The 25157-nt window shown below is 35.7% G+C and overlaps 1 protein-coding gene across 2 annotated transcripts in view; it reads left to right on the forward strand.

The window, feature by feature from the left end:
- Positions 1–25157, forward strand: part of SOX5 (SRY (sex determining region Y)-box 5) — a 1042185-nt gene that overhangs the window by 350576 nt on the left and 666452 nt on the right. Inside the window, exon 5 of one of the 2 annotated variants that reach the window (XM_011961452.1) lies at positions 6502–6576. The exons of the other annotated variant lie outside the window; for it this stretch is intronic. The gene's annotated coding sequence lies outside the window, so the exon portion shown is untranslated. The remainder of the gene's footprint in view (positions 1–6501; positions 6577–25157) is intronic. 2 annotated transcript variants of the gene reach the window in all.

Raw genomic sequence — 25157 nt, forward strand, 5'->3', positions numbered from 1 at the left:
ATTGTTACTTGATAATTACTTATCTCAGTGGCTAACAATATAAATGCTATATCTACTTGATGATAATGATGATACTATATTCTGTATCTAGTATAAATCATCTCACTTATTTTATCACTGGGAATTTCTACCTTGTAATTTTTCACGTTATTTAATTATACACATTACAATATCTGCTGTTACCTCCTAAGACACAGAATTCTTGTCTGATTAACCTACTTAACTTTCAAATAGGCAGGAAAAAAGATATTAACATTAATTATCAAGTTTTGTAAGCACATTAGTTCAATTAATCATCACTTTAAAGATGAGGAAACTAAGGCTCAGAAAGGTTTTACCACCTATAATAAGTTGAGACCTGAACTGTGTGATCCCAAAGTACATGTTATTTTTCTCTCTCCATTCTGCCTTATCTTACATGCAATATCTTATAATAAGTGCTCAAGAACTTTTTGTTGAGTAAATGAACAGATGAATGGTTGGATGGTTTCTGTTTAACAAATCCCCAATTTAACTCAAAGCAATGTGTATGCACACTTTAGAGAAGGGATTGGAGTCTTATTTAAATTTCAGTAGCAGAAAATATACTTGAATAGTAAAATACGTATTAACTAAACAGAGAGGTTAGACACTTAGGTGGTATAACTGGAATTGAGGCTGTTTAATCATATAACTCTTACGATCATGAAATTGGATAAATGTGAGTCCCTTAGGATATGTAGCCTCTTGAGTATTTCATTAAATGCATTCATATTAAAATTAAAGGTTACGTAGATAGAAGTGGGGAACTTCAATTTTATGTTACTGAAATGTGTTGTTTTTAGAAGTTTTAATTATTATGGAGACAAAGTAGTTGCATATATTTTTAAGGTGCATGTGGTATGTTTATTTGAGCACACAATGTGTAATAATCACGTCAGGGTCATTGGGATATCCATCATCTCAAGCAATTATCATTTCTTTGTATTAGGAACATTTCAATTCCACTTCTTTAGTTATCATGAAATATTTAATAAATTATTGTGAGCTGTAGTCACCCTATTGTGCTACCAAACATTAGATCTTATTCTAACTGTATTTTTGAACCCTATTAATCATCCCCTTCTTATTCCCCCTTTCAAAATGTGATGTTTTTAAAGCAGACGTTTTCTCATGTATTTGTCTATTTTGGGTTAGCAGCTAAAATTTTCTTTTCTAGCAGTTATTCTCAAATACATAATTCTAAAATCTCTTTGGTTTTACAAAATTCTAAAATGTCCATGATTTCTAGCTATTAACAAATTGTATTCTAAATGTTGCCATATTTTATGTTTAAAATATTTTTACAGTCTAAGCCTTGATAAAGAGACAGTAATACTTGGATTGTATTACAACACTTGAGTACTGTTGAAAAACTAATCTCTGAAGACTAATTTAAAAGTAGAACATCTTCCTATTACACATTTTATTATTAGTTTTTAGCCATGGTATGCCATTAATGTTATGTATCAAGGAGTAATCTACATTTATTTTGTATTATCTTAACACTGTTAGATTTTTCAAGGTAGATGTGCATACTTTTTTAAAAAAGATAATGAGACTAAGTTAATGTGTTTTTGTTTTATGGTACATAATTTTTAAAAGAGTGGTTTGTTAGGTTATAATTTATGTACCATACAATTCATTCTTTCAAAGTGTTCATGCCAGTGTTTTTTAGAGAGTTCATGGATTATTCAGTATCACCACTACCCAATTTTAGAATATTTCCGTGTGACAACAAGAGGCTTTGCACTCATTTTCACTCTGCATTACTCCTCAAGTGTTCCCCCATAACTCTGGGTAACCATTGATCTGCGCTCTGCCTCTATAGATTTGCCTATTCTGGACGTTTCTTATACTTAGATATGGTCTTTCATTACTGACTTCTTTCACTTGATAAAATGTTTTTAAGATTCATCCGTGCTGTAATAATTGCATTCCTTTTTAAGGCCAAATAGTATTTCATTGTAATGGATGTACCAAATTTTGTTTATTCATTTGTCAGCCAGTTAAAAAACATTTAGATTATTGGTACCTTTTAACCATTATAAATACTGCTGCTATGAACATGTGTATACACATTTTTGTGTGGACATAGGTTTTTATTTATCTTGAGTATACACTTAGTAGTAGAATGACTAGGTCATTTTGGTAACTCTAGTTGTGAACTTCTAGGAACTGCAAACTACTTTCCGTAGCAGCTGCAGCGTTTCATATTTCCACCAGCAATCTACTAGCGTTCCCACATCTCTATAGCCTCACCAGCACTTGTAATTATCTATCTTGTTTTTGTAGCCATCCTAGTGGATATATAGTGGCATGTTATTGTGGCTTTGGTTTACATTTCTCTAATGACTAATGATATTGAGCATCTTCTTTGTATGTCTTCTCTAGTGAAATGTCTATCAGATCTTTTGCTCATTTTGTAATTAGTTATTTGACTTTTTATTATAGAGTTCTAAGAGTTCTTTATACATTCTGGATGTAAGTCAGTTCTTGGTCAAGTGTATCATTTGCAAATATTTTATCCCATTCTGTAGGTTGTCTTTTCACTTTCTCGATAGTGTCCTTAGAAGCACAAATGTTTTTAATTTTAATGTCCAATTTATCCGTTTATTTCTTTTGTTGCTTGGTATATCTATTGTTATTGTGTCTGACAACCCATTGCCAAACCCAAGGTCATAAATATTTACATTTTCTTCTAAGAGTTTTATAGTTTAGTTTCTACATATAGGTATATGTCATCCATTTTGAGTTAATTGTTACTTATATATGAGATAAGGGTCCAGTTTAATTCTTTTGCATGTGGATATTTTGTTATCCCAGAATAATTTGTTGAAGACTGTATTACATTCTAACACTAATTCTCTTACATCAGCTGGGTGTCCTGTAGTTCAATTCAGTCTGACACTAGCTATTCACAGTTAACATCTGATCCCACAAATTCAAGGACAAGGTCCTCAACAAGACTGTCCTTACTTCAAAGACCAACTGCAAGTGGGGTCCCCAGGCTACCCTTATTTCTGCTTGGAAGAATTGGCTACAAAATTGGGAGTTCCTAAGAACCCCTTTAAGGTTTGATAGTTCACTAGAACAACTTACCTATCTCACAAAAAGTGCTTTACTTACAATTGCCATTTTATTATAAAGGATTTAAATGAATAGCTGGATACAGGGGTACACAGGATATGTCTGGAATAATCTGGAGCACAAGTTTCTGTCTTCATAGATTTGGTTGCAATACCCTCCTGGTACATCAATATATTCACTATCCTGGAAGCAATTCAAGCCTCATGTTCGTAGTTTTTTTGTTTTTTAAGATGGAGTCTTGCTCTGTTACCCAGGCTGGAGTGCAGTGGTGTGATCTCGGCTCACTGCAACCTCCGCTGCCTAGGTTAGAGTGATTCTCCTGCCTCAGCCTCCCGAGTAGCTGGGATTATAGGCGTGCACCACCATGCCCAGCTAATTTTTGTATTTTTGGTAGAGATGGAGTTTTGCCATGTTGGCCAGGCTGGTCTTAAACTCCTGAACATCAAGGCATCTGCCCTCCTTCTTGGTCTCCCAAAGTGCTGGGATTACAGGCATGAGCAAATGCACCTGACCTTGTGTTCATAGTTTTTATTCAAGGTATTTATTACATAAGCATGTCATTGGCCATGTGACTAAACTCAATCTTCAGATCTTCTTCTTTCCCCAGAGGTAGAAGAGGACTGGGAATGCCTCTAGTTACATGAGATTTGTTATTCTTCTGCCAGCCTTCCCCATCCCTTAGGCTATCTGTGGCCACAACCCTGTGCCACTTCATTAGCACAACAAAGGCACATCTATCACTCAGGGAATTTCAAGAATTTCTGAAACTCTGTGCCAGGAACCAGGGACAAAGACCAGATTTTAAAAAGTATATTAATACTTATATGACAACTATTCTTCCTTCTATTGACTTATCTGGGCAATGTTATCAAAAATCAACTGTTACAAATGTATGAGTTTATTTCTGTACTCTCAATTCTGTGCCATTAGATCTGTATGTGTATCCTTATACCAGGACCACAACGTCTTGATTACCGTAGCTGTCATACATTTTGAAGTTGGGAAGGATGCATCCCCTAACTTTTTCTTTTTTTTTTTCAGGATCGATTTAGCTATTTTGGACTTTTTGTATGTCCATATGAGTTTTAGGATCAACTTGACAGTTTCTGTAAAAAAGCCAACTGGAATTTTGATAAGAATTATGTTCAATCTGTAGATTAATTGGGGGAGTATTATCTTTTTAAGAATAATAAGTTTTCTCATCCATGAATGTGGGTTGTCTTTTCATTTCTTAGATATTCTTTAAATTTTTTCAATGATGTTTTTAGTTTGTGATTCACAAACCTTACGCTTCCAATGTTAAATTTATACCTAAGTATTTTATTCTTTCCATGCTATTGTAAATGGAATTGTTTCCTTGATACCATTTTCAGAATGTTCATTGCTAGTGTGAAGAAATACAATTAATTATTATGTATTGATCAACTATCTTGCAACCTTACTGAACTTGTTCTTTAGCTCTTATAGTTTTTTAGTTACTTCCTTAAGATTTTCTAAGTAAAAATAATAACATTATCTGCAAAGAGCGATAATCATACTTCTTCCTTTCCAGCCTGAATGCCTTTTCTTTCTGTTTCTTATTTAGTGAACCTGTCTGTAATCTCTAACAAAATGTTGAATAAAAGTGATATGAGCAAGCATTCTTGTTCCTTATTTTAAGGAGAAAACAGTTAATGTTTCACCATCAAGTATTATAGTTGTAGATTTTTCATAGATGGCCTTTACTAGGTTGAGGAAGTTTCCTTCTATTGCTAGTTTGTTTAATGTTTTGATGGTGTTAAAGCAGGATGTTGGATTTTGTCAGATGCTTTTCAGCATCTATAGAGATATTATATGATTTTTCCCTTTATTAATATGGTGTGTTATGTTATTTGATGTTTATATGATAAATTGACTTTGCATTCCCGGGATAAATCCGACTTGGTTATAGAATGTAATTCTTTTTGCTATTTTATGTACTCTAAAATAATCTAAATATTCCAAAATTATTTAGGCTTTTAAAATGAAAAGAACCTAAATTAATAAATAAAAGTTGCACAAGTCACCTGGTCTTAGATTACCTCTAAGTCTGCAGCACCAGTGTTTCCGAAGTGGAATTCTATTTTCCTGAAAGTACAATTTGAAGTATCGTCATTAAAATACTGACCTGCATAATCTGGTTGATAGCATAGGACCAACGTAGGACAAAAAATTGATAAACTTTTTACTTATACAATTTTCATGAGCTTGTTGCAAGATCCCATATATAATTAATAAATGCTTAAACATCTTGAAGTCATATAATGTCATCATTTTGGTGGCCAAACTTTAAAAAGCAGACAATAGCTGATGAACTTCCCCACGTAAAAAATAGTCAGCAATCACAAATATATCATAAAATCATAATAAAATAGCTGTATGTATTGAAAACTTGGATTTGGGGTTCATGACAAGCTTATGAAGCCATTTTATAGATTGAGAAGATAAGCCTCCAAGAGGTTAGATGAATTTGCAAAAACATTCCCGGAAGTCGATACTTAAATTCTGCTTTTATGACCCTGCAGTCTCGCTCTGATAAAGTGACCACTTATAGAGTATTTCTGTTTTTATTTTGTTCTTCCTGTTGTTGGTATTTTTGCCTGGAAATTATTCAATGGGTTTGTGAAGTCTTTATTCTTCTATAACTTAGTGTCCTAGTACAATGTAGCACCGTGTTTTGCTAAGTGCTTATATATTCCATAAATTTTATTTCATAAATTTATACATATACATGTATTCCATAAATTTTATTCTATAAATTTATACACATATGTATTCCATAAATTTCAGTGCCCATTAGAATGTTTTGCATAAAGTATTGTAGCTCTAAGTAATATTGCATTATACATATATTTTAAACTACCTATCATGGACTATAAAAACTGGATGTAATTGTCTCCGTAAAACTAGGCTTAGGATCACTTCAGGCTATATACACACACTTGTGTGAGTGAGTCCATGCATCACACATGCATGACTGAATTAATCATATGATGACTTTTAAGTGATTTAATTGATATGTCTCCTAAATAATTAGTTCATATTTTTACATTTCAGTTGTCATTGTATCTTGAAATGTCATTAATAAAAATTTTTTAGTTTTTCATTGATTTGTCATTCATCAGCCACTAACTGGTACAGTCCTATGAGTCTGATGTTGTTTTATGGCTATGAATCTGGTCTAGAAAAAAAAATTATTACAATGAAATTACTTAATATTTTTTCCAACATTTTGCAATAGAAATCCCATTTAACTATCTTTATGATTTTCAATTTTTTTATTTGAGTATTTTGGAATTACTTTGATTTCTCACTTAATATTTTCTTTCTTTCTTTCAATTTTTCTTCCTTTCTTTTTTTTTTTTTTTTTTTTAGCATTTCAAGAAATAGATAATATCAAGGAGACCGGGACACCGGGAGTGGGAGAGATTGGACTGGGAGACTCAGCAGGTCAGGACATTTGCATTACCATTTGCTGGTCATTCTTTTGCCATCAGTTTTACAATTCTCTTGCCACTTGCTTATTTCTTCCATGTGCTTACTTGAGTTGTTCTCGGTTTGCAATTTATGAATAACACTCTAATAATATAAGAAGCTGAGCATTTGGGTGTCTTCCTTTTATAGTTTGAAGATGAGAAAAAAAAAAACCAATTAAAAGAAACTATCAAGAATAGAAAAAAAATTTCTTACCTAAGTTACATTGATGCCCGAATGTATATTTTTTCTATATTTTTTCCTTGTATAAACTGTTTTGAAATGAAACTTCTTAATGACTTTCCCTTAATGGCTTTTAAGAATCAAATTCTTAAAACATGTAGAATGTTAATGAATATGTAATTGTAATGGTGGAGCACCCAGGTCATGAAAATCGAGTTTCTTCTCTTCTCTGCCATATACTCTGTGCTAGGGTCCACCTTTCAAAGCTCTTGACACGCTTCAGAGTCAATCTGTTTGCCAACACTAATAGTAACTACAGAATGTTGACTACCATGTATGAAATGAAAGTTAATTAAATCGGACAATTTCTATGTAAATAAAGGGTCTCAATAGTCGAAGAGTCTCCTGGGAACATTCAGCAGTCATTGTACAAGGTTAGTTTTAGTCACATTTCTCAGTAAGCTGGAGCCACACTGGCCTTTGAAGTCCTCATTGCCATGAATGTGGCTAATGGCTGTGTGCTCATTCCTTGGTCCAGGGAAGTGTCTTGGTTGTTTCAACAATGCTCACAACTCTCACTATTATTGCTTAGTTATGAGTGAAGACTTGGTTCCCTCCCTCTTTGTTACCCCTCCCGTGTTAACACTTCCACAGCTCCCCTGGAGTGTGTCTTAGCTCCTCCACATCCAGGTCTTCTGTGGAACAACTACCAATGGCTCTTTCAGTTTTCATTATACAGAGAGAGAAATGTATTTGTCCTTCAGTGTGATCAGATCTCTTCAATTAAAATGACTTACTCATAAAGGAACTAAGCTTAAAGTGATTCTATCTGGATGCTTCAGGGATTTTGTTATTTTTTAGCATAAACATTAGGATATTAGGGATTAGACAAATTTTTATTGGCATGTACCTTGAGAGAACACTGCTTACCAGCTTAAAGGGAAGATACATTTCAACTATATCTTGATGCAATGCATATGCTTAAGTCTCTGCTTTTAGCTAAATTAGGTAAGAGTCTTGCAAAAAGCTGTATTTAAAATGATACGCCAACGTAAGTGTGTCTGCACAGATTCTTGCAGAGTTAAGAATCACTTTTCAATGATACTTTGATAAAGAGTATTCTGATAATAAACATCCCCAAATCTTTCGTTTGCAAATATTATGGAAATAAACATTAAAACCAAATAAGTTGAAGCTAAATGTGGTGGGTGTTCTTGGCATCCAACTATTATATAAATATTGACCTTAAATTGAATACACTTGTTTGACTTTTGCATGTTTGAAAGCAAAATCAAGAAGGAAGGGACAAACATCTCATAGATCCCGATAGTCTTATGAGATAGAAAGAAACTTGGTCTAATCAACTTATTTCACAAGCCTAAATTTCTATCCTCTGTCACATGAAACATTAGTAATAAAACTAAATCTATGTTTCTTGGCATGATGCAGGTCTACTACATTATGCTACCTCGCAGGTTATGGAACACAAATCATTCTGCATACTACATAATGCACACACATAAAAATACCATCATATTTGCCATTTTGCCGATTTATCATTTGATAAAGAATACTATTGGTACTAACACTTCACTTTGGATTATACTAGTATTCAAAGAAATCAAGATCATAAAAATGTTTTTGATAGGGCCATTTCCCTGGAAAATTTTCTCTTTAGCTAGATGAAATAAAAAGATGATGATCCATTCATTAATTCATTTATTCATACAAGGAAAATTCCTACTCTCCCAGAGCTTTCATTCTTATGGAAGAAAATGTGAAGTGAAGATTTTGATGAGTATGTCAGTGGGGATAAGTACTAAGAAGAAAAATAAAGCAGGCATACTAGAGAACACTGAAAGACCATCTCAGATACACTGTCTAGGGAAAGGCTCTTTAATAAGGAGAGAATGGAACAGAGGACTGAATGGAATAAGAGAATAATGTCAAAATGTGGGGAAAGAGAGGTACATTCAACAGGAAGAGCCAGTATGAAGAGTGTGCTTGGTGTGTTGAAGGAATGGCAAGGGCAGTGGTAGGAAGATAGAAGAAGACAAGTAAGAGATGACACTGGAGGCTGAGTGGTGTCCATCATTTACAGCCTGGTAGACTATGATGGTGCCTTGAATATTATTCTGAGGGAGATGGAGATCATTAAAGGAATCTTAGCAGATGAGGAGCATGTTAAGGTTCATATGTTTTAAGGATCAGTCTGACTTACAAGTTGTGCACATCATTTAAAAAAATTTCCCTTTATAGACAGAATCTAAATTATGAGTAAAAATAGATGTAATAATGATTAGGGCAACATTTTCTAATCAGGATATTGACTGATGCTTGTGTTCAAGGGGCTAATGTTAGATAATACAGCTATCCTTTTTCTTTTCCATGTCTTGAATTTGCAGAATTCTTTTGAATTTGAATTATGGTTTTTGGCTTTGTATAATAACATTGTTTGATAATAGGGACCTTAATGATAATGATATACAATATTTAAAAATCGTGTATGTTCAATTAGTTGCTTGGCACAGCTGAATTTCTCATTTGTTGGCCATTTATAATTTCAACCCAAACCACATAGCTTTCTAGAAGTCCAGAAACAAGTCCTGAATTTTATCTCCTATTTGCAAAGGAAGGTGTTTGAAAATCATGTAACTCTTTTATTATTCCAATCCATGAGACTATTTATGAGCCGGAAACATAGAGTAGTTAAACAAATCAATTTAGTATGAATTAGCAGGCATGAATTCTGAAGGCAGCTCTGAAACTTACTAGCTGCGTGACTTGGTGTCTTTGACTTCTGTTTGCCTCCTCCATGACCTATGGGAGAAGTGCAGTGTTGTTATTGCTGCAGTTCCTTCACGTTTGTCAAGCCATTGTACACATATTAGGTAATAAAGAGAAAGTGGGTGACTAAAGAGTTACTTACATTAGAAGTAACCATTTATAATACAAATGAGAAAGTAAGGGATATGGTTTCATATAAATAACAGAGGATAAGATCCATATTTATTTTCAGAAAATTATTGGGTCAAAGTAGATATTATTGATACTTGGAAGGAAGGATTATTTCTAAAAATATCATTTCTATCACGTGAAAATCAAAATAAGTATTTAAAAAGTAATTTGGGAGTTGGGGAGTGCCTTCTTCTAGCAATCTTGTGGCAGCAGTTTTCAATTGCCAAATAAGTATTTACCGGAAAGTTTTCAAATTTCTAATCAATGCATTAGAAACTATTTAAAATCTCTACCTAGGTTATCTAGGCTTAGATTTTCATGATTTGCATATCAGAATATTCATGCAACAAAAATATATACATACATACCTGTTTATGAATATTTAATATTATTTTCCTAAAAATTCTTACTCTAAATTCTTTCCTTTTCAGTCATAAGAATAAGAATCATTTCCATGATTAAACTGATAAATAAGGAAATTATTCTTTGACATTAATTTTTGGAGAGGGCATGCCTACTTCAACTTCATGTATTCATCTGTGATTGTTTTTGAGTCTGGAGTGATTCCTTTCACTTTCTGCCACAGACAGTGGAGGAAATTCTCCACTCCCACAAGAGTTAGTTCCTCCACCTATGCTTACCCATTGCCTGTTCAACAAACTTTGATTCTCTTCTCCAGTACCTTCAACTTCTTCTGCATTACTAGAAGCAAAATACTTAAACATGCTCAAATTTTTCATCTAAAGACAAATAAAAACTTTTTAAAAAAATTTTACCTCTTCCTTTAGCTACCACTCCCTTCATGTACAAATTTTCCTAAAGCTTTATCTTCAATTGCAGTCATTTTCTTTTCTCCTTCTCACTCCTCTACCCTCTTCCACTTCTATCTTGCCAAATCCTGCTAAGATCATCAATAACCATTCTCATGCTAAATCCAAAAGGTATTTTTTAGTCATTGTCTTATTTCATCCTTAGTTGCATTCAGCTGTGTGGATGACTTTCCAACCCTCACCCCATTTTTTGGTTGTTTTCGAAGGACTATCTTCCCTCTGCTTTTCACTTGGAAGTGAACTGTCTTGTTCATCACTTCATCCCTAATACACTTTTTAAAGTGCTTTGCTAATAGCATGTGCTGAATAAATTTGGTGTGAAGAGCTATAGCCAAATGAATACAATGTGAAATCCAATGCCATAAAGGCTACAAAATATCTACAAGGTGACAGTGTATAAGACTTCATAGAAAAGATACAGTTTCATAGACAAGGTAGTATTTGAGCTGGGCTTTAAAGGATGCATATGATTTTGCCCAGCAGAGATGTTGGACAGTGGGAAGATTGCCAAGGATATATTTAAAGCTGTGGTGTCTTATGTTCCTCTTTGGGCTTGAGTTTGGATGCAACACAAGGGATACAAAAGGAAAATAGTGACTATAAAGGTAAATTGGGTTCAAATAATAAGACTTTGAATCTTATGCTAAGTGGTTTGTCCTAACTCCACAGGACTTGTGGAGTCATTAAAATTTTTTGTTTGTCTTGGGAAAGTAGGGTGATGACTAGGGCTGTGCCTTGGATTAATTAATTATTATGATGTCACTATGAGGCTGATTGCTTTATAAACTGTATGGCTATAAGAAGGAAGATAGATTACTAATGTAATCATGAAGTAAGAGTTCAGGAAAGTCAGGCATGAAGTGGTAACACCGGGGTACAGATATAAGCAGAAATCTGAAGATGGATTCGACAGGGTTTGATGTCTTCCTAGAGTGCTAAGGGATCAATTTCAACCTTGAATAATGGAAATAAAGGCCATGCAATTCACAGATATAGGAAATCACAAAAAAGCAATTTGTTTTTATTGATTTATTCTTTTTAAAAAATATTTGGTCAGAGAGCATGAGTTGTTTTGAGAGTCTTTATATTTGAGTTACCAATATTGATATATTGAGGAAGTATTCCACGTTGGAGATTCTGGGACCTGGCATGGGAGTTGACGATACAGCTATATGAATTTAAACTTGATGCTGACAGTTGCCTCCTTAGTGGAAGAAGAGCGATGTAGACTGAGGGGATAGCCTGCAAGATGAAGGTGCTGAATGTCATGTAGAATTTTGAAGATCAGGTGGAATAGTGGAAATAAAAGAAACTCTCAAGTTTGAGTTATAGCTTTGCTGCTTTACAAACTGTATGGTCTTGAAGTGGTATTTGGTTTGTTTATTCATTTATTTATCTTCAATATCTGCCCAGGGCCCTCCTGAGTGGTCTGCAAACAGTAAGCACTAAATGCAGGCTTTATTGGCTCACTAGAATATAATCATTTCTACATTATGGATTTTTTTTGAAGTATCAAAAGTTGTTTGTGTACTCATTCATTTACTCCTTTATTCATTCATGTATTCTTACTGACTCTTACTCTGTGACAGGCACCCTCATTATACTGCCTGACTTCTTCTCCATCTCATTTCTTGGCTAGTATTTTCATTGGTTCAATTGGTGATACTGTTCTCAGTTATAGGAAAAAGATTGATTGATTTAGATCTCATCCATCTATAGAGTCATGCCATTTACATCTCAGACTACATTTCCTCCTCCTCAGGTTGGTTGAGATAGCTCCAAAAGGTAGTGATGGCAAATGTTGCCTTTACTTTTACAATAACAGAAAAGAATCTTTCTGCTGATTTCATTTAGATGCTTATAGTAAAATATTTAACTCACAAATGATTTCAATCATCCTCTTTAACAGTAGTTAAACACATTGATGTTACAGAGATCTGCCAAACAGAACTATTATCATATGACTACTGAGAAGTTTTTGGACAAAAGTGCTCGTTGGAAGAGGGGAGCCCTGTTCCCTGAATGCTGAATGAGTGCTTGCCTGGGGTGTCCCCAGAAATAGGAGCTGACACAGGTGTTCGGCACAGTTGCTTACTGCTTCCCATCAAGAAGGATGGGAGGATCTTAGCACTACTGGTTTGTGGCACTCAGCATATTTGGCAAGCAGTCAGCTCTGGCTGTGGATTTCCCTGGGGAAAATAAAAGCCACAGGGAAGTCATCAGTGTGACCTTCTGCTGGGTAGTTGGCACACAGTTGCACCACAGGAAAGCTTTCAGTTGTCATTTTCTGAATGGGGAGAGATCAGGTGTTGATGGAGGCTCCCCATCCAAGGTGGAAGGTGGAGAAGGAAACCAATATTGAACAGAAGCTTACTAAATAATTCCCAGTCACGAAGCTTAACACCAACTGATCTGCTGATAAAAGAGATTCTTGGAGGGAGGCGGTTGATTTTTTTTGGGGGGGTTCCTTTGGTTCCGTAAGCATAATTACAAGCTTTCCTATTGAAGTCTGACCCATCATATTGAAATGCTGTCACTAGTATCATTAGCAAGTAAAGTGTTGATAACATAGTCAAATGCACAGCAGAGTTCTGGCTCTTAAGTGTCTGGACTAACTCCCAATATTAGGAATAGGAGTCAAACTGCCATCACTTTTCCTGTGCTAACAGACGCCCTGCCATTAGCAGTCTGAAGGCAATTTTAATAAAATACATAGCCCTGCTGAGTTGGTCTCAAAAGATAAATACGCAATGCAGAAAAGAAGCTTTTGTTTAAAAGTAATTATTTAAACTATGTATTACAGGTAATTTTCTTTTACCAGTAAGGCAAATGCTATCAGAATTTCAATAACGATTTTTTGGCTCTTATCTAAATAATGTGATATTGTCATTTCTAAGAGTTAAAGCAGCGGTTATTTTTACTTATATACAAAATGAGGGCCAATTGGACTCAGGTATCATGTGCATGTGTTTTACAGTTGATATTACATTTTTGCGTGAACAATGTTGTATTTTCTTGGACAGATTTATGGAAATGTAACAAGCTGGTGAGAGAGTTCTGGGAACTACAGACTTCACTTGCCAACACAGATTAGAAGAGGAGGGCAAAGAACATCTTTTTATTTTCCCTTTGCTGTCCGAAAGGAAATCAAATTTCAGTCTTTTAAAAGCTCTTTTAATAGGATGCTTGTACGTAAACCACAGTCACAAGGGTGTAATAAATGTGTGCATATATCCGAGCAGCCAGAGCTTTGTTCACCAAAAGGTGAAAAGCTCAGAAAGCTTTCCTAAGAGTCTATTTGGAAACCATTTAAACCACCGCCTTTTCTTTCCTTCCTACTAGCATGAAATCCTTCAATTAATATAGAATTTATTCTGTCCTTACCGTAGGCAGAGTGAGAACTTGCTTACCTAAGTGGGATGAGGAAGGTTCCTATTTCTCCCTGCTGCTCTTTGGAATGAGACAGATATCAGTTCCAATTCCACTCAACTCTCAACTCCATTTTTTCATGATCTATATCACCTTAGGCAAGTTACTTGTCATCTTCGTCAAGCCTTTGTTTGCTCATCTATAAAATTAGTATAAGAATAAAATGAGCCTTGTATGATTGTTTTGAGGATGTAATGAGATAATACTTGTAAAATATTTGGGGTGGTGTCTGGCACAGAAGAAGCACTCAGGAAATGTTAATTTATATTTGATTGAACAAAGTTTGTTGAAATTATATTTGAATTAACAAAATTTTATCAGGGAAAGCACAATGTTGAACATTGTGCTAGGAGTTGGGATAAATACATTGGATAATATATGGTGTCTACTTCAAAAGTATAAAGCCTAATGCAAGACAGGCATTTAAGCAGATAACTTAAGTACTATATGCCACTTGTTGTAATGTGAGTATAGATCTTGGAGACATAAAGGAGGCAGGGCTTAATCTTGGCCATGGGAAAAATTACTGCAAAATCTTCTTGATTTGTTAAGCTTTCAAAGAGAAGATGCTAAGCTGTATAGTTTCATCCTGAGCTGCTGTGATCAAAGCCAACTATTTTTTTTTTCCAAGAGTGATTTTTTACCCAGCTCCTGTTTTTTCTGTTCTTCTTCCTTTACATTTATGTAAACCTTTTCCTTAATTGTTAGCACCATGGTTAGATGATTATCTATAGGCAGTGAGAGGAGGTAAACACAAATTAACCATTCAAATGCTGCTCAGCATCTTGCTAAAATGATTTCAGGGAGAATTAGAAACACAGGCTTTATTCTCATACATTGCAGATGGGAATGCAAACTGATACAAGCCTTTGGGAGAGAAGTTGGTGATGTCTGAACAAATCTACATATACACTGAACCTTTTGACCCAGCAATGCCACTTCTAGCAGTTAATCCTGAAGACACAATATTAACAATATTAAAACTAGCCTGGGTTGGGGGCGGTGGCTCATGCCTGTAATCTTAACACTTTGGGAGGCTGAGGCGGGTGGGTCACTTGAGGTCAGGAGTTTGAGACCAGCCTGGCTAACATGGTGAAACCCTGTCTCTACTAAAAATACAAAAATTATTCTGACATGGTGGTGGCCACCCATAATCCCAGTTACTCGGGAAGCTGAGGCATAAGAATCGCTTGAACCTGAGAGGTGGAGGTTGCAGTGAGTCAGAATTGTGCCACTGCACTCCAGCCTGGGTGACAGAGTGGGACTCCATCTCAAAAAATAATAATAATGATAATAAAAGAAAAAGAAAACTATATGCCCAAGATTTTTCATCATGGCATTGTTTATAATTGTAACCTATTAAAAACTACCTAAATGTTCATGCAGAGGAGGGTAGTTGAAGAAAACAGAATGAAGAACATCATCTGGAATGGAAATAAAATAAGAAAGTATACATGTATCTGCTAATTGGAACCAAGAATAGGAAGGACAAGCCAGAAATTAATAAAACTGATTAAATACACTGGCTGGGCCCAGGGGAAGGGGATAGAAAGAATGGGAATAGGGAACAAGAGTGAAGAGGTGATAGGGAGTGATATTTATCTGAATGGACATTTTTGATATAGTTCTGATTTTTGGAACTGTGTTAATATTTCACATACTCAAAAAATAAATAATCGAAGTGAATTAGAGTATTCAGGGTACCCCACATGAAATATTAAAAAATAGCAAGAAAACTTAACTGTATTCTTAGGAATTACAGATGAAGGAAGTGGGTAAAAAAGAGTTAATCTAAGTGACTTATAAACAACAATTGGAGTTAGGCTCTAAGGTGTTTTAAAAATTAATAAAAAAGAACTATTGCACTCTTATCAGAATATTTGTATTTCACAAGATATGGGTGAGTGATTCAATTTTCCACAGGGGTGAGATTTAGCATTTCCAAAACTGCTTCAAATGTCTCCTAGGATTGGGGATGAGAGCTATTTTCTCTCTGTCAAAGAAAGCAAGAGGGCTAGAATGAAGCCTGGTTACTAGATTTTTATCTTAGATTTCAATAAGAAAAATATGTATCATAGATATACAAATAATGAAATAGGAGTATGTGCGTGTGTTCATTTATATATTCCCAGCTCTGTCTGCTCAGTGGGCCTAGAAGCATTAACATCCCAATAGTGATGAGCACATTTGGTACCTAGTTTTTGGTTTCTAAATACCATTCTCTAGCAAAAGAAACCAAGAATGCTTGTAGAAATGGATGATCCAGGGCCAGAACCAGAAACGTATGTCATAAGAGTCTGGAACATCTTGTGGTGCCAGAAAGTAGGGATGGAGTAAACAATGATGAAAACATTGAAATAACAGGATCCTCCCTGAAGTGGCTCCCTATTTCCAAATTCAGGACATTTGAGCAAGAAAATAATGAGAGTAATAGGATATTCTTAATATACTCCATAAGGCTGTAAAAAATTATTGAGCAAAGAAATAAGTGAGGGAGAAAAGAAAGCTCTTTTTTAACAGAAAGAATGCCAATTAAAAGGAATGATGGAAATAGAAAGTCACCATTTGGTAAACACCACAGTCATAATAGTTTCAGGCAAGAATCATCAAATGGATGCTAAATTTGTGGGTGAAAATATAATGATAAATAGAATATTTACAGAGTGTCAATGTATCTCTTCTCAAAATACTTATTAATTATAAAAGGAAAGTAGTAACTTTACAGTGGAAAAACCTGGCAGACATCACTTGAAACAAATGATCAAAGTTAACATCACCAGTGATGAGACATATCAGCATCATGTGCCTCTCATATGATTCACTGAGAAAGGCACAAAAAGTAATTTCTGTCATGTTCTTGCCAAAAATGCATAACATGAATGTAATCATGAAGAAATACCAGACAACCCAAAAGGGACATACTACAAAATAACCTGGCAGGACCCTTAAAAATGTGTGAAGGTCGTTAAAAACAAAGAAAGATTGAGGAACTGTCCCAGATGGAAAGAGATGAAGAAAACATCACAACTAAATATTGGCTCATGGTCCAAGAAAAAGACATTAGTGGGTCAATTGTTGGTATTTCAAAAAGGGCCATAGATCATCAAATAGTATTTAACAATGTTAATCTTTTGACTTTGATAATTGTATTATTGGTTCTATAAGATGTTAATTTGTGGGAAACCTGGGTAAAGAATATATGGGCACTCTGTACTGTTTTTGCATTTTTTAAGCCTGAAATTATTTCAAAATGAAAAGTTAAATTGAAACATAAAAATCGTATGCCTTAAATAAAATGTATATATGTATTATCCAATCTTCTTTATTTTCCATTGCTATATAAAAGGATGACTTCAGTAGACTCAAGGAAGAAAGGAAAATTGTAATAGAGTGATAGGTATGTTACACTGTGAACTGGGTCCTATTTTGTTAACTTGCTCTGTCACCCACTGTGTAAACCCTGGGGGAACTTTCTATACTTTTATATTTTGCTAGTCTATTTGCCAATAAAATAGAAATAATGATCTAGCAAGACAGTTTCTAATTATTCACACCAATGGAGGAGAGGAGAGATGTCAAGTATGGAGCCCCAAAACAATAATTTTAAGAAGCACTCAAGTGAAGATCGAGATTTAATGCCAGTGAAGAGCCAAGTGTATTCTGGTAGATGTAAAACTCCAGTTTATGAAAGTATTTTCATAGAGGGAAAGCAGAGCTAGTACATTAAGTTCCATGGATGTGTGTTAAGAGATCAGTAATCAAACAAAAGCTGGAAAGGAAGTAAGGGGCACAGTATCGGTGCAGCCATCCAGTCAGTCTCCAAGGGCCCAGGTTAAGTTAAAAACAATGTCTGATGACTCACACCTCCCAAAGCTTGATGATGCCCGTGAGATCAGGGTAGTACTCACTAATACTTTATGACACCATGAAAGGACTAGGGTAAAGGATCGATGGCAACTTAAGAGTTAGCAGAGTTCTGTGCAACACCAGCTTGTTTTCCCACACATTGATGTTAAAAAAATTTTGTGTTCAAAATAGTTACAAGATGTCAACAGAGAGATTGACATCATTAACTATATTTTATAGATGAGGAAACTGAAATTCAGAGTTTCCCAAATCAGACTGCTAGTAGAGAATGGACTTGTACTCTAGACCAGGGTATTCATTTGAGTTCATGAACCTTCTAGCATCAGGAAACTCCCTAAAAGTACACAAAATGTTTGTGTGTATTATTACGCAGGTACATTTTTTTCTGGAGAAAAGGATACAAATCAGTTGATTTTTATCAGATTTTCAAAGGTGTCTGTGACCTAAAACATAACAAAATACAAAATTTTCTTTCCACGTAAGTGCACAGCATGGAGTGGAAACACTTTTGCTGGACTTAGTCATGTATAACTCTTATAGTAAACATAAGAAGCATCAGTATGAGAGTAAATGATTTAACAGAGAGATTCTGGACTTGCCCAGAATCACAGGAGTTAGTACCTAAAACCAGAACTCCGGCTGCTCACAATTTCAGGGAAGTGGTTTTCCTGTTGACTATGTTATGAATTGTCTTCAGTGTGGATAGTTCTGTGATAGTCCCTCACTGATTTAGGGAGGTGAAGGTCTGGTTCCCAGGTCTGGTACCAGTGGAGGACATCAGATCCAAAGGAAACCTGAACAGCAACTGAGTTCTAGTGTTCTGCTGAGACATCAATTAGCATTTTGAGCATAAGGGCGATTTGAATAAAATTCTGTGGATTGCTTGAGAATTCTCTAGGTGGAATTAGGAAGTATGGTAGAATTATCTTACCTGTGTGGAAGGAAAATGTCTTTTAAATATGGCAGAAGCCTTGGGGTGAGCATTCTGAATGTGTCGTCTTGTCTGCCACCTGCAATAGCTGCCAGAGTTTTAGCTTCCTCAGTTACTCTGGAGCATTAGAGAAGATCCCTCTGTCCAGAGACATTGTACTTCTTTGAAGAATACTTTGAATGATATTAGAGTTTCTATATGGCTTTGACATTTGCCAAAAAGGTTACAGTATTCACAGACACCCAAATATTGTCCTTATATATGAGTATGGGTGTTGTCATGGCAGCATAGATCAAATTCAAAAAAAAAAATTAACACTTTACTATTATAATCAGAGTTCGTTATTCATGTATATATACACATAGTAAGTATATGTAGATTTGACTTTCAAACCCAAGATTTATAAAAGACTTAAGATGTATTATAAAGATCTTAGAAAATTTAAAATTTAATCTAATCACCAATGATTGAGAAAGCAATAAGGACTCTAAGAGCTGGCTAACGTGTATCCAAGTCACTGCTTTCGTGGACAAGGAACTGAAGCTCAGAGAGGTTAAATTTTGCATCATTTTACACAGTTAATAAGTGACAGAGCCAGAAAAAGTACCCAGATTTCCTGATTCCTAGCCCAGTTTTCTTTTCACTATGGCATAGTGCCTTATGACACATATGAGATTAGAGCAAAATTGTATTTGTTGAAATGCGTGAGAAGTGTTGTGGGTCTTTTGATAATGTTTTGTGGAAGGAGTGGGGTCATTCAATCCTTGATTCCCCACCCCCCATTTTACACTTTAAAACTAATAAATGAATAGTATCCTTTATCTATTTCAAATTAGTAAGATTCTACTGATTTCTTTTTTCAACAATCTGCCTATAGTTTTGGAAATTACTTACTTCTTTCAGAATAAATGTATGCATACATTTGAGTTACTAGCTCTTCAGTTGCTAACCCACTAAGTGACTAATCTAAGAAATCACCTCTCTTGTTAGGTGCACTGGATTGCAAATGTCTTTTGATAATACTGCAGTGGTAGTGTAGGGATTTGCAACTGGCAGGCAGGAATTGAATTGCCATCATTTGGCTTTAGCAGGAGTTAGAGTCTTGTCTCCAGCATAAGCATGAGCCAAGGTACTGTCTCCTTTTTTCTAATTTTAGTTGGAACCATTGGCACTGATCTTACCTAGACAGACTAGTGTTATTTCTACCCAGCACAATCTGCTGGGATGGGCTCCGTTCCAAGCCATTCAGTTGAACTTCTCCCCCTGATTTACCAAACAGAGATATGATTGGATGTTGAGGTTAGAAGCTTTCACCCTTTTCGTTAGAAGTCATCCGTTCAGACATAGAGATTCTAAGTTTAATTGGTTCAATGTATGACTCAGAAAGAATTGGCTGTTATGACTGAAAAATGCAGCAGGCTTTAATTGCGGGTCAGGAAGTAATTACTGCGACATTTTGGTGCTGGGACTTAGATATTGATACATTTAACTGTACAGGGGTAAGCAAAAAGGTGAGAAGTGATGTCTACTTTCCAGCCCTCACCTATCTTATTCTGGAACAGATGCATTGTACAATTGTCCTGTCATGGTCTGTAATCATGGGCATCCATCCCTGCTGGCATCTCTCGTGATCTCAGACACAGCGGCCGTGCTTTGGCTCATGTCTGCATCCTTACCACAATCCTCAGTGAGGCCTCATCAGGCTGACAGTGCTGTCCCTCAACTAACTTTCACATCATTGGGATGAAAAGGGGGCATCCCAGCCTGTCGGACCTTGATCATTTGCGCAGCCATGTCTGTACTCTTTTCTCCCTGCTTTAGTTTGTCATGGGATGTCTGCAAGGCTGCCGTCTCACTGGAGTGCCACACGGGGAGCAGGCCATCAGTTCTCATTTTGCTCAGAGCCCAAATATAAAAGGGTTTTTATTATTTTTCTATCCCACCCAAACCTCTGTATACTCTAGATTTGCCCTGCAGGAATTAAAAGTGTAGTGACCTCATACTAGCATGTAAGGTCACTTTTTCCTGGTGAATCTTTCTTCTCCCTAAATCAAAAGTGCCAAAAACATTGACAGTCGTTTGCTATTACACATAAACAGTAATTTCCCGTATGTAAAAGCACAGGAGTTTTGTTTTGTTTTATTCTTTTTCCTGTGGTTGCTTGTGACCCAAATGAGAAAGACTGTCCGTGGAACGAAGAGGGTTAATGGATCGGGTTATTAGTTCATATATCGTCATGCAGAGGTCTCAGTGGCAAGTAGATGTGACACATACCCTGCCCTCCTGGGCTTACAGTGAATTCACATGGAATTTATTGTTTTTTTGTAATTCTTCAAAACTATAGGTAGAAGCATACACACAAACAGCTCAATAGAGAAATCCAGATAAACAACTAGAAAAAAAAATATTCAAGTTGTATGAAAAAGAGGACTTTGCAGTGTGTATCACTTCCCAAATATCTGGTTGAACAATAGCACATCATTATCCAAGTGGAAAAGAATGCTATAAATTTAAACCCTCTTCCCCCCCCCACCTTTCTTTGTACAATTGTTTCTGTTCTCATTTTGGATAGCGATTTTGGTAAAAGGTCTGTGTTCCCTGCATACCACATGCATTGCTAACTTTTGCCTAGTTTTGAACGATGGATGAACTGCTCTCTTACAGTGTGAGTAGCCCAATAAGATGAATACTAATAAATAATGATGAAACACTTTGATCTTGTTTTCTGTGTGTTAGATGGAGTTTGTTAATTATCAGAGTTCTTAGTGCAGCCCTTTGAGATGGGTGTCACTATTATCCTCATTTTACGGATGAGCAAGTTCATGCAGAGAAAGAGAGAGTATGTGTCTAAGAGCACAGGATGATAAGTGGGCAGAGCAGGATTTTATTTGACACCAAACTGTGAGTCCCTAACACTTAGGGATTATATTCAGCTTCAAGTAACAGAAACCTGAGTGACAATGGATACGCGGATGCAGTCCAAGCCAGCTGTCTCCTCTTGCTATCAGGGACCCAGACTTCTAACTCTCTGTTCCTCTGCACTGGGGGCACCTCTTCATGCTAATGCTCACAAGAAGGCTGGTAGGGCTGCAGCAGGCCATTGGTAGCTCTTGTCTAGGAAGGAAGTGGGAGAAGCACAAAGCACAGAGCAGCAAGACCAAGGCAGTCAGGGCTGTCCCCTTCTAAAAGGTTTTCACTGAACCCCGCCCCCACTTCCATTTACATCTCATTGTTGTAAGCAGGGTGCAGTTTATCAAGCAGGAGCCAGGGAAGGGATATTGGGTAGCCAGTTAGTATCCTCTGCCACAGCTCCTAATCCCCTGTATGACTGCCTTTTCCAGTCTTAGTATAAAATAGGGATAGAGAATATTAGTTTTTTATTTTAAAGTCAACCATAAATTGTCCTTTGTCTAGGGTTTCCTTCACAGTCACGCTTACTAGAATACACACATATAGGCCCACATCATATGTCTCTTGACTGGATGAGTACTCATCTTCTGATGGAATGTTTGACATAGAGTCTTCAGCAAATATTTGGCACAGACCTGCTTTTAAGGGGCTATTAAATTGATCTGGAAATGATAACTTAAGGCATCACCCAAGGTTAGAGAAATTGTCAACCGATTCAAGCTTCTTTCCACCTTCCAGAATGCTAATCGACAAATGGTTAGTTATGAGGATAGAAATGTTTTCCTATAGGCTAGGCCATTCTGAGTTGTACATTTTTCCTCTTCAAGCCTGATGAAACAAAAAATGTCCATCAGAATGTTATCTGCAGGAAGAAGTATGTTTTTAACTTCAGGAGGCTAAAATTCCATTAACTTATTTATTCTTTTGTATCCTAATGTTTGTTTTTAGTTTTTTGTTTTTAAGACAGGGTTTAGCTCTGTTACCCGGGCTGGAGTGCAGTGGTGTGATCTCGACTCACTGCTACCTCCACCTCCCCAGCTCAAGCAATCCTCCTACCTCAGCCTCCTGAGTAGTTGGGACTATAGGCTTGCGCCTCCATGCCTGGCTCATTTTTGTATTTTTGTAGAGATGGAGTTTTGCAATATTGCCCAGGCTGGTCTCGAACTCCCAGGCTCAAGTGAACAGCCCTCTTCGGCCTCCCAGTGTGTTGGGATTATAGGCGTGAGCCACCGTGCCTGGCTCTAATGTTTGAATATAAACAAGAGAAGTGCCTTTAAGCAGTGAGATGGATTGGTTGAAGACTGTGGTAAAATATAAAGCATGTGGCTTCTTCATCTGATTGACCCCGCCTTAAAAAGTTACCTTTATCTCTTGTGCTACTCTAGTTTCTCCATTTAGAAAATGCTGTTGTATATACAGGACCGGTCCATAGAGTTTATTTCAGTAAAATACATTACAATAGTATGGTAATTCATGGGAATTCTAACTCAGCACTAACTCAATACTGTTTTCTTTTTGTGCGTTGTTACTGTTTTATCATGTCATTGTGAGTGTTATTTATATATGATTTTTTTTTTTTTATTACAAACTGATCTTCAGCTACTTCAGAACCATGTGCTTCACAGCAGATAGCACAAAGCTGGGCACAAACCAAATAAATACTTATTCACAGTTAATGGGCCAGGTGTGGTGACTCACTCCTATAATCCCAGCACTTTGGGAGGCTGATGCAGGCGGATCACATGAGACCAGAAACTCAATACCAGCTTAGCCAACATGGCAAAAACCCATTTCTACTAAAAAATACAAAAATTAGCTAGGCGTGGTGGCGCAGGTATGTGATTCCAGCTACTCCAGTGTCTGAGGCGGGAGAATCGCTTGAACCTGGGAGGCGGAGGTTGCAGTGAGCCAAGATAACACCACTGCACTCCAACCTGGGCAACAGAATGAGACCCTGTTTCAAAACACACACACACAAACATGCATACCCTCACACACATGCACACAGGCACATAGTTTGTGTATGGAGACTATATAAGCAATTAGGATGTTTCTTAAGAGTATTAAGTTGTTTTTAATTAATTCTTAACATCAATGTGTTTTTTTAATTGATTGAAAATGTTGGTTGAATTTTAGGATTTATAGACTTTTCAGATTCATAAAATTCTGTATATTCTTCTCAAATTTGACTTAACTCCATAAGAGGGGGGGTATTCAGCGTATGTAGACAAGAGGGACATGCAGTTTGGAACACATAGGTCTAATATTTTCTCTTTTATTTAGTAACTTACAAAATTCTAGTTAGGCAGATATATTGAGTTCTTCTCTTTCCATTCTTAATGTTAAATTTGCCAAAGGTTGTTATATGTACAACGGAAATATGTATGATCAAGATGATTAATACAAAAAAACCTTTTGCCCTAATTATTTGACCACTTCATGAGAAAGTATTGTTTGGGCCTAAATTAGCTGAATAATTGAATAATTGCCTCAGTTCTCTTGTAGTTTTTATGTTGAAACTGTGACTCTAGAACATTACTAAGAATTTTTCCACAACAGAAAATAGACTGAATTTTTAAAAATTGATGATTATGAAAAATTTAGTGACTTCCAGAAATACAAGTTTACTTGTTTAAAATAGATGACTCAATATAGAATGTCATGTGATAATGTTTTTCATTAGTATTCGTGATCCGATCCTAGAAATATTTTTCTAGGTTTTTTTTTTTTCAGAAACAATTTATTTTGGATTGAAACTAGTAGATAATTGCTTTACGTTTTAGGGAAAAGAATCGCTTAATTTTTGTGATCCCTCAAACACAATATTGGAACCTTTACCATGACCATTTTAATCAGCCCCATAGTATAGCTGAATCTTGTCACCAAGCTTACTATCTAAGGAATCTCAGTCTTCCTTTCTAGTTTATGAACTGCGGTAATTGACAAAAGTGATTTCCAAAAGATAATTGTATTGATTAATTCAATTTCTGGGTTGAACATAAGATTGTAAATTGGAGATCACTCATAGAAATTGAATACAAAGGGAGTATATTTTGAAGTCTTTTTTTTTTTTTTGACATATTAAATGATTTATGCTGAACTCCTAAAAGCTTTCCAGCCTCGCAGAGCTTCAATAGATGTCTAATGGAGTCCTGAGTTCCAGCTCTATTTTTGTTGCTTATACAGTAGGTAGGAAACCTTTAACTAGTAGGATGAATCTTTGTTTCATTTCCGTTGAAAAGCTCATGGACTAGCATATTAGGCCTTCTAATGTTTTAGTAAAAAGTTTCCTGATGTGACAAATTACACATATATTTATAAAAGTTTAAATATATAGATATGTTGTTCCCAAGTATAAGCATACATTTTTATATCAATCTATTGAACCAAATCTAGTTTTTACACACACATATCTAGATGGATAGATAGATAGATAGAGACACCTGCAT

Source organism: Colobus angolensis, unplaced genomic scaffold, assembly GCF_000951035.1.
Source record: "Colobus angolensis palliatus isolate OR3802 unplaced genomic scaffold, Cang.pa_1.0 Scaffold550, whole genome shotgun sequence".
Lineage (NCBI taxonomy): Eukaryota > Metazoa > Chordata > Mammalia > Primates > Cercopithecidae > Colobus > Colobus angolensis.